Here is an 11,549-nt window from a genome sequence, read left to right on the forward strand (position 1 = left end):
CCATTTGCATTTAATTCTAGCTCTCAATTACATCGGAAAATTCCCAATGTTGTTGACTCTGGTTTTGGTTTGGCATTTATGCAAATTCCCTCTTTTTAGGAGTTTGACATTTGGCGGTTGGTTCTAGCAATCCTCGTCACCAAAAAAAAAAAAAAAACAACGTTAATGGGAGCGTTTATTTACAGAAAGTGCCAAATTACACACATACGTGTACACGGAAAAAGTTTTTTTAAATTTCTGCGACTTTGTTCTTGTTGTCATCGGTTAACTTACCGCTTTTTTCGCTCAGTGTGCAGCCGGCAGACCGCCAAAACCTCGTTGTGCGTCTACTAATTGTTTGAGTCACGCAAACAAATTTCAAACAAAATATGCTAAACACTTTCTGGGAGCGCACAAGAAAAATGTTTCATAACTTAATGTTATTTGCATAGATTTCAGCAACTTGAGCGTTGACGTTCAGCAATTAGCCTAGACACGCACTTCCACAACCCCTAACCCTAGCTTACCGCAAAGTAACCCATTAAAAGTGGGCAGGATGAGCAGAAATGGAAAGAGGACTAATTTGCAGTAAATGGCTTTATAGTTTATGTGTACATGATAAATTTATGATGGAATAATGATTAAGTGTGAAATCAGGTAAGTTTTAAAGTAGCAGTTTCAAGTACCTAAAAAAAAGATAACTTAAAACCTTTTACTACAACTGTTTAAAACTGATTTTAAAAAGTTAATTCAAAGTGGAAACAATTTAGCTCGCCCCCACTGTGCAAGGGAAAACGTTTCGGTCGCAACCCCACTGCGTATACGCAATATTTCTTCTGCAACCAGAAAGTTCTCCACACATCTGTGGGGTAACCACTTGGGCACACTAACATTATCATAATTACAGGGCTTTTGAAGGGGGGAGATTCTTTGGGGCGGAGACACCTTGCACTCTTATCTGAAATGCCTGCTTTGCGACACTCGAGAAACTTTTCAAAAGTCATTTAAATTGTGCGCACAAAAGCGCGAAAATTATGCCACGGCGAGACGAAGATTCAGACGCCACTTACAGCCATATATACAGACATACATATATATATATATATATATATTACATTATATATATGTATGTAGAGCAGAGATAGAGATAGAGATAGGGTCGAAGTGAGACAGCACCGGAAACCACATTTGTCGGCAAAGTTTCGCCTACAGCCAGCCTCTCATCCACATTGCAAAAATAGTTGAGTGCAAAAGCGTGGAGCACACTTAAGATAAGCTCCAAGCGCAAAACTTTCATCTTACAAAATACGCGAAGCCCCCTTTTACTGCGCCCCTTTTTTGCGAACGCATTCAACAAATTAATTCTGGCTTTGTCGCTGCAGGAAATATGTTTAATTTCATTTAAATGCAGTAAGTGCAACACTTTGGTTAGCTTTTCCCAGCTCTGAATGGAGTGAAGAGCCGGGGTCTACGGCAGGATGTTTGGTCGGTCTGATAGAAATCTTTTGGTTGAAGTTCTTTTGGCTTACATTTTGTGCGGGCTGTGTGAAAACTGTGCTAAAGGATTTTCCTTTTCTCTGTCTGAGTTTTCCCACATGTATACCTTCAGCTGGGAAAGTAAGGAGTCGTTAATGAGTTTGACTTGAATTAAGTTGTGGCAAACGGTTTAATTAAATGTCAATCTCTGCATGTAACTCTGAACTCTATAGACCTTAGCTGGTATTACGCTTTATTAGGTGAACTATAAAAAGTTGACAGTCAACTCAATCTAAAACGGTTTATTCGCTTAAAAAAGGATTTATCGCCCCTTTGAATCTGATTCCATCTATAATTCACATTTTCAGCAAACTCACATAGAGCTATCCATCAATTTGACTGCAAATATGTGACCGCCATTCAGTCCCCGAACTATTCAAAGTTGTCAGAGCTCATCAGCAACAAAAATCATTACAAATCACAACTTCCACTTGCTCCGGAGTTCTAGTTAGATTTGAACTTTTCAAAGTTCATTTCATGTGGATTTTTTGTGCAGTAAACAGTTTTTTGCCGCAAATTACAGCTTAACATTTTTGGTCTACCAGCCGAACGAACACACTCACATTTGATATATCGGAGATTTACATGCAGCACTAGTGCCCATTTTTCTATATGTTTTCTTTGTATTTTTTTTTAGTCAGAACTGGGATGCAGGGAGCGGACTCATCTGTCAGTTTTACATAGTGCACCCCAGAGAAATTTGAGCTTGCTGCATAAAAATTACATCGTACATTGTTCGCGAACGGACTTTGATGGCTGTATGACACAGTGGAAGGGGCACAAAAAATGCATCGAGTGCGTCTGAGTGTGTGTGTGTGTGTTGCACTGTTTTTGGCATTTCTAAAAATGTTGCATTGTGTTTGGGGTGCCATTGATGTGGCTGGTGTGACAACAAGAGCGCTGAAACTCGACTGTCCATTTTTTGTTGTTATTTTACTACATATCCTTTTCATTTTGGTGTTATGCAAAGGCCAGGGCAACGACATCATTGCGTTTGTATATGGACATTTGTGGTCAGGAAAAATGTCATCCCAGCGCAATTTGAGAGCAGAGTGACAGCTTTATGAATTGAATTTTGGTTGTATTATTAGCTCTTATTTTCATATAGTGGCGATGGATTAATTTAATTATTTTTTACCCCCAAGCTGAATATTTTTTAATTGCCTGCCAAACGTGATATGGAAACGTTGATTACATAGGTAATAAAAGCATTTTGTGATCATTTACTAGTAATTTAAAGGCGATCTTTATGCATTATATGTTTATACTATAGTATAGTAAAGTCTAAATATTTCGAACTCAGGTTGTTTTAGTAACGATGCATGCCATGATTTTTACAAGCTGAAAGCCTATTAACTTTCTGGTATCATATTTTCCTGTGCACATGTTCTACATTCAATAGCCATAAACCGATTGTGCATTATTTAAGGACATACTGTTACGAAGACATCATCCATTGACTGGACACCGTACTACATTGGCTTTCTTCGGTGCGGCAGCAGCTCCTTGTGTCTTGTGCGCATATTTGTTGGAGTTTATTTTTTAATTTTCACAACTTTTGACAGCTTTGCAGTTGGTCACGTACGTGGCCAAGTCGGGACTGCCATATATTGGATGCCGTTCGAAGGAGCAGGGAACTGGGAATGACCACAGTGTGCAACAGCTGCCTTTGACGCACGTGACTGGCCCGGAAAACGAAACCCCTCCACTCGTATTCCGTACATCGTATACCGTATGCCGTATACCGGAACCCGGAACCCAGAACCCGGATCCCAGGTCCTTCGTTACCCCGTTGCCCTGGCAAATTTTAATCAAGTTTTCTCGCCACGCCGCTCGGCACTCGCTCTTCAGTCTATTTAATTGTCAATTTGTTGCGGCGTGTGTCTGACGACTCAACAAACTCAAACTGCCGCCTTGCCAGTTGCCTGATAAATTATGTTCAGCTGAACTGAACTGAAGCCGCAATTATGGGGCCAAAATGAAATGCAGTGCAATCGGTCTGAGGCAAAGGTTCACTCAACCATTCTTATCTCTGTGCTGGCCGGGAATTTTGGGTTTATCTTGTCTTAATGATTCCATTGTCAAAGCCATTGGCTACGGAAATTGTCTACACAAAATTTAAATATTCAAACAGGATATTGCATGAAATATACATGAACCAGATGCATGCACACAAAAGGCCAGAGATTGTTGTTAGTGAGGTGGCTTAAAGAAGAGATGTTCTGGCCAAAAGGACTGCAGGCGACAAAATCTGACTGTGCGTAAATAACATTTAGTTTTGGTGTTTCTAAGAATTATTTTGACAGCATTTTTAAACTTTTTATCTTAAGTTTCACGTCAGAGGTTTAGTTCTGTGCAAGGTATTTGTTTTGCATATTTTGAAATAATAAAATGCATTGCCATGCCAGGGAATATAAATAAAATTACAAAGAGAAATTTTGGTAAATTGCATTTTATATTCATTATTTTAAAAACATTAGTTCTGCAATGTTTTACGGCTTGAGTAATCATTTAAATTATTTGTAATTAAGCATAACAAGTTGCCGATTAGTTCCAAAGTGAAAGAAATATCCAGAGAGACCCTTTGGATATTTCTGCCTAAGAAGGATAAAGCATTTATTTTAATCTTCTTGAGAGGTCCTGACTGCTCTAGCATTGATTAGGCAAGCAAATGGTACTCCTTCCTTGGTAAGAAGCTGGGTCTACGTTTCCCTGGAGGTTGTCCAAAACAAATGCCATTCATTTCCGATGCCTGGCCGCCAACGCACAAATGTCCTGGGAGCCAGCGGCTATCACTCGTCCTGCAGAAGCAGCAGCACACTTATTGTATTATTTAGTCCTCAAACTCCAAACGGCACTGGCATTGACTTTGACAAGTTGGCCGTCGTTCGAGTGGCATTCGCTTTGTTTTAATCTCTTTGGATCCTGGTCTCGGTTTTTGGCCATGGTCACCGGGGAGCCGTGCTCTGAAATCCTGGCTTGGTTTTCAAGTTCTCTGCCTCTATGTCTCTAATGCAAGTTGAAAACTTTTTGATGGCCCAAACAGTGGCAAATCACTGGGTTGCTTCTCCGTCTGCAAGGATCCCAATGATGAGGATGATGATGCCCGGCTCATAAACTTTTACGCGCTCATTTTCGCCGGCGAAACGCCAGCTCTTTTGACTTTGTCAGGTTGGTTTGTCGCCCAAAAAAACGGGGGGGAAAAAAAAGAAAAAATGGAAAGAGAAAATAGCTTTTCATTGTCTGGCGGTGGAGTAGCGAGGAAAGGGCGGGAATGTCAATAAAATAAATACTGTTGACGCAGCGCGGTTATTTCCCAAAACACAATCTCCATTACGGCATTTACATTCGCCGTCGTGTGGCAGATATACCCGAATCAGTGTTGCTGTTTGCTAAACACGTTTGTTGACTCACTGAGTGCCTGTATTTGACTTTAAGCGGCGCACAGATAAAGACATTTGATGCCAGACAGCGTACGACCAGCCATCTCATCCAAACAGCAATTGTCGGTCATTGTCATTAAGTTGGCCAAAATGAAGATGACTTTTTCTGGCCTTTCTTCATTTCAATGGGCATGTCTGGGGAGCTGGACAGGCTTTGATAAGGTCCTGCGAATGTTGAATGTTGAGTCGGAAGTATTGAATGATTTAATCGCAGTGCGTTGCTTTTTACCCACATTTCAGCAACACTCCTCCATTAACAACTCATTGCGAGCTTAGTGAACCCTGAACTGAATTTTCATTTCCTTGCAACTCTAGAGCTCTCGTTCTTACACTGCTGAAAAATATGTCAGTACCAAATTCAATTCAAATGGATTAAAACTGTTACTCTTTAAATGAATTATTAAACATTATGCCCAGGTTATCTTTATTATGTATTATAACAATATATTTTATTAATTTATTATAAAAAGTTAAGTATTAATTTAAACATCTGTAATACTTTTTCTTTGACTGCAGCACATGTTCTATGGTGCCGCTTCAGCTTGGCTTGGTTTATCTACTACTTTATTACTGTAAATCCTCAGATAATTTATTTGATTTGTACGCGCGAATCCCCGAAACCCCCGCAAGCTGTAGAACAACAGCAACAAGAACATCAACAGTGGCAACAATGCCGAGAACAACAACAATGAAAGCAACAGCTGCGTTGATGGAGGACCTCGTCCTTTTGTGCGCCTGTGTGCGTGTGTTTGGGTGCCTGTGGGTGTGTGTGGGTGTGTGTGTGTGCAAAGGATACGCCGGGATGGCAGCTGAGATGTGGGTGCTGATTTGTATCTGCAAACTGTAAAGTGTATCGCATTACAATCAGATTAAGTTAAAGCCACCATATGCACGCCTCTTTCGTCCTGTCGTCCTGACTGGCTGTGCTGCCCAAATTGAATTTAAATGTTGAATTGAAATAAAATTGAAAAGAATTTACATGCCCAGCGGGTCTCGACTTCTATGCCTTTCTATTTAAATTAAATTAGGGAATGTCTGCGCCTACACAGATCGATATCTAAGCACCTATAAATATTTATTTACGCAGCACAAACATTCAGGGCTTTTTGTGGCCGTGTGGTTAGGTGTATAAATTCATAACATATATTTCAGACAGGTATGTAACATAAGGCAGACAAGTCTGAGAAAAGCTTATTTATGTACATCGATTTGGCTTTTGCGTATTTAAGACAAAAGGCTAATGTGATATTAATATAATCGGAAAGTGAACTGAGGCTTTTCTGGGATATCCTATACCTACAAATTAATTATTTCAGTCCTAAGTGGAAGTAAACTAAATTGTGTAAACTAAATAACAGTTCGATGACAACTGGTATTTATTACTTCGAACACAACTCAAACGTTGGCAATCAGTCGATTAAACGCCTGCACCGAAACCACAGCTATTATTTTGACAAACCTCACACAAGAACGGAAATATCAGAGAAACGTATTTGAAAATCAATGGCAGTAACAAAGGGCATTGTGAGCTTTTGATTTTTGGATTCTTTCTGCAATTGATGCCGAACGGCCGTTGGGCAAACTCTCACAATCGGCAACCGCAAAATTTCAGGCTACCTTTTTTCTGTATCAGCGTTTCGTTGGCGATATAGAATAGGTTTTGAGTCCTGCTGCCATGTGACAACCGGTCAATTTTATTTTCTTTTTGTGTCGTTAGTGGCAGGCAGCAGAAACTAATGCCAATGGGTGGCAGGATGTTGTTCTCCTGTGTTTGCGTTTGTGCCACGCAACGGCTGTTGACCAATTTGTGGGCCATCACCAAGTGTGAAATTTCCAATTTCCGTACTGGATGCGATCCCCTTTTCCATTTCCACCTACTGTTTTTCCATTTTCCGCATTCGACACCATTTCTTTCCCTGCAGCATTTGTCTCACTTTTCGATTGCGCTGCATTTGCATCAATGTTTCGCTGAGTGTTTGTCCAAGTTTTTCTGTTTTGTTCTGCCTGTATTTGCTCTGTTTACATTCAGCCATCATCAGCAATAGCGATCTATTTGCTAAACTACTGAAGTGATTTGCTTGGAAAATTGTTTAACAGTCCGGCATTGTAAATAAAATGTTTCTATTCTGTTTACTCATTGCTTGTACGGAATATTTAATTTCGAAAAATGCTGCTAGCAATATGAAAACAACAAATATTTATAATAAATTTAATTCAATAATAAAAGTCAAGCAATACATTTAGTTTTAAATTAATTAACCCACCATAAGCTACCATTGACAAGTCCAGGCACAAGCTCATTAGCCTCATGCCCATTTCAGAAATCAAATATCATACGTTGCAATCAACTGGAGCCCCAAACCCGAAAGTTTGCCCTCAAAGCTGATTTGAATTTAATTAAAAGCGTACAAATTGATTTAGCCGAGCTCAGGAATCTTTGGGGACTGGTCATGGAGTGAAAGGTCATCACAAAATTTAAAGACACTCACAAATTAAAGCGGTTTCAACTGGTAAACCTGAGCTACCTGAGCAGCCTTTGCCGCTGTTCCAAATTAATTATGCTCAAGCGAAAGTTTAATTGAAGATATTGACGTAGAGCCTGGCTGTGTTCTGGCATAATTACACCTGTCCAAGTTGTTTCCACTTTGTTTCGGGCGCTTTCAATTTCACGAATGATAAAACACAAATTAAGATTACTCTTAGAGAAGGAATGAGCCCAAGCTGATGAGTTATACGCACTTAAGTCTAATTTCCAGGCGAACATACCTTCGAACTTCTATCAGTCAATTATTGGCTATGGCCACATTATCAATGACTGATTAAACGACCGCTTTTTTTTATATTAGCTTAAAGCCGCAAAAAGGTCTTCAATGGCATACAATAAACAAGTCTTAAAAGACGAACGGCCTAGACCTTCAATATTTTCAGACCTTTCTTTAAAGTACTCTTTCTCAGGGTATTCACCTTTTTGAAAATTAATAGGAAACGAATATATAATATCACACAGAACAGCACTTCATTGGTATATTAAAATTCCGCTAGTAAATTAACTGATTAAAATTTCTTTGCAAATAAATTGAAATAAATTAAATTGTTGTGTATATTTTATAGAGTGTTTAAAGCTACCAACAAGCAGAGGAATTTTCGTATGCTACCGCGGTCCCTTTCCATTCAACTAAAATAAAAACCATAAATGGCGGCAAAGGCAGAAAAAGAAGCGGAAAATGGGAAAACCCCCAAATGGGGCATGGGGCAATCAAACAGAAAGGCTGCCTCAGCGGCTGACTCAGGATGTGACTTTGAGTGTGTATATATGTGTGTGTATGTATGAGGCAACTGCAAATGGCTGCCGGTTAAATTGGCAACACTTTATCAAAAAATATAAAAAGCACTAAAAGTCAAAACGCATGGCAAACTGTTGGCAGTGAAAAATAAAGAAAAATAGAATAAAAGCGACTGCTCTGAAAGGGACAGGGTCCAATCCCCGGACCCACAAAGATGAGGATGATGATGATGTTGGTGGCAAAAAGGCTTGCATATAGATTGGCAATAAGGACAAGTTGAATCATCATCATGGCAGCGGAACCATCAAAATACTCGTAGGGCAAAAGAGATGGGGATGTGGCTGTGGGAGGGTAGCTCAAAAAATATGCAAATATTCTCGCATAATTCATATGAAATTGTTCTATTTATGAAATGTGACAAAGACGCACTTTATACGGCCCCTTTTCATGGGCAGTTGTCACACTTTAAAGCGAGCTGTTTATTTACAGTGCGTATACTATATAAAATATTACGTTAAATTGTACAACATTTTTTTGCCATATTAAAATGCTCAACATAAATTTAGAGAGTGAACGCAAAAATTTCTCTCATCTGATTATTTTAATGAAATTCTATAAAGTTTACCATACACTTTTTTAACTTTGATAAATTATTAAGGTTTTTGTGGGAGCTTACATTTACATATATGGCTTACATTTTAATGTTTAATACAGCTTCAGCCAGAACTATCAGTACATTATTTTCATGTATTTTTTACCAATGCATTTAGATACACACACACATAGGTCCTGTGACTGATTCATTAACAAATAATTCAGGCATGCATCATTCTGATCATGAAATGCTATTCATTTTTTCGTGCAGCTGCAATTATACTTCTTTGGCCAAGATTGATGGATAGAACTTTTGCCAGGCACCAAAAGAATTCAGCTGGTTTTTTGTTCCATGTGCCTGATTGAACCACATTGATGAAGTTATATGCAGCTTTTTTGCGGAGGTGTTGTGTTTTTTAAGTTGCAAAAACTGCATACGCGAGCTGAAATGAAACATTCTCTGTTTAATAAGCATAATAAAGGGACACATTTTTTTCCTTTCAAAAGCACATGGTAGATACATGTGGGTTATTTTTCTTCTTGCAACTTTCATTAAGAGGGATCAAAAGTGACCAGCAATATCTTTAATTCTTTTGAGCAACGAAATCAAATGCGCACTGGGGTAGCGAAAAGTGTATGGATTACTAATTAACAACCATTTGCACTTCCCCGAAATATAAGGATATAAGGTAAACAAAAAATACCACGACAACAAAATCCCTAGCCAATGACCGAGCGAATACAATGTAAATTATTTAAAACGTAGCTGTGCTGCGAATATGTTATTTCCTACAGCTCCACAATGGAAATTCCACTCCACGGGCGAACCGAACCAGAACGCAGAAAAGAAAGATGGCTAACTTGAAAAGTGCCTCGGAAAATGCATTAAATTCAGTTTTCATGCAACTGAGACAACAGTTGAGTAAATTATGGCAACGAGCTGCCGCCAACTATCCAAGAGTAGCAGAAGCTGGCTTTTCCGAAAAGAGGTTGGGAAAATTGGAGGAAAATGGCAGCAGGAGGATGAAAATAAGTGTCAGTCTGGCTGGCAGGCTCTGTTTGGTCTCTTGAAATTTTTATGAAGCGTGTTGAATTTTCCTTTCCAAACTTTAAAAAGAGCAGACACAAACTTTTTTTTATTAAAATAGGAAACATATTCTTTTTTATTAATTATGAAACTTTTTTGTGATTATTACAATTCTATAACTTTAAACTGAACCAATTTAAAAATGATGTCTAAAACAGCTTTCTAAAACAGTTTGAAAAATATAAAATGATGAGGGTTTTTGAACATGCTCAAAATAAACATTTATTCTAATTTATTCTACACTCTTAAAAAGTGAAATAAAATAATTTTTTAATTTATAAGCCAAATGATTCTTTTTCGATACGTTAAATATATTCTTTTCTATAAAAAATAGATGTAACCTGACTATGTTAACTGTTTTGCTTCGAAACCCGAAACAAACTAAACTTCATTGACGGAGAATCACATTCCGTTCGGATTTTTGTTCGTTGAGTTTTCCACTTCGTATAAGAGTTTTTCTGCGCGTGCGTTTGAGTTAATATTTTGTGGAGAGTTCAACTCTCGCAGTATCTTAACAATATTGTTGTTGATGATGATTTGGGCCACAAACTCACATTTTGTGAGTGCAGAGAAAAAAAAGTCAAAAGAGCGGAAGGAAAAAAAAAGAAAAAATCTTAAATTTCATTGGCTAAGCAAGTGTCACAAATTAGAAGGCAACACAAATACGAAGAGAGTTAATACAAGGGAATGGAACCCAACAAAAAATTGTTGAGGTAGGACACTGTAAACATATTTTACTCGACAACACTAATAAATGAGGAAAGAAGACATGGAAAAAGTATAAAGCCTCAAAATATGAATAACCATATGGTTGTACCTTTATTGGACCATCTCTTTGAGTTTCCTTTATGGTGTGTGGGTGTGTACTTGTGAATCCATCACCCAGCCGGGGAAAACTCATCATAAAGTGTAGTGGATGGCAGACTCCCATTCCCACGGACATTGCAGATGGAGCCGATGGAGCCGAGGAAGGATTTACAGCATCCGCATATGGGCATCATCTTTATCCGAGTGTCTGCGGCTGCTCCTTTTATATTTATTACATCATTCGATGGCATAAACTCGCATATTAAGTGGATTGATGTATTAATATTTAAACGGCGATTTGTGGTTTGCGGTAAGCTAAAGTTGCTTGGGGTCCAAACCCGAGCCAGTGTTTAACCTTTGACCCTTTCACGAACATATGGCAGGCACTTGGGCCATAATGAGGCATCTGCATATCTGGGAATCGATAAAACTAATCTTACCATTTTGTAGCACCATTATTTTGCGAGCTTCTGGCTGCCACTTCCCCTGATCTGGTCACATTAAAAGGCGCCACGCATTGTGAAGTCCCGTGCAAACTTTTTGTGTGTGCGTGGCTCATAAATAAAACATAAAGTCGCCTGCTTTTTATTTTTATACATTTTATATGCTGCTGCAGCCTCCGAAGTGGAGGAGAACTTTCCCGAGGTCGCCGAACATGGAGAATGTTTGGAAAATGTTTATAAAATGACGCAGCAAGCGTACAAGTCATAAATAATGCGTTTCAGCTGGTGGAGACGGGGCATAAAAAGGTAAGATGTGAACAAGGACGAAGAGAGCGAGGACGAAGTGGAAGTGTCGCAGTAATTTGAAATTAGCACG

The 11,549-nt window shown here is 38.8% G+C and overlaps 1 long non-coding RNA gene across 1 annotated transcript; it reads right to left on the minus strand.

Moving 5' to 3' along the window:
- Positions 1–8,803: 8,803 nt before the first annotated feature.
- On the minus strand, positions 8,804–10,300 carry LOC120321531. The gene is made up of 2 exons (XR_005561174.1): positions 10,265–10,300; positions 8,804–9,279 (listed from the first exon to the last, which is right to left on the minus strand). It is a non-coding gene; the product is annotated as an uncharacterized LOC120321531 (long non-coding RNA).
- Between the last annotated feature and the right edge of the window lie 1,249 nt (positions 10,301–11,549).

Source organism: Drosophila yakuba, chromosome 3L, assembly GCF_016746365.2.
Source record: "Drosophila yakuba strain Tai18E2 chromosome 3L, Prin_Dyak_Tai18E2_2.1, whole genome shotgun sequence".
Taxonomy (NCBI): Eukaryota; Metazoa; Arthropoda; class Insecta; order Diptera; family Drosophilidae; genus Drosophila; species Drosophila yakuba.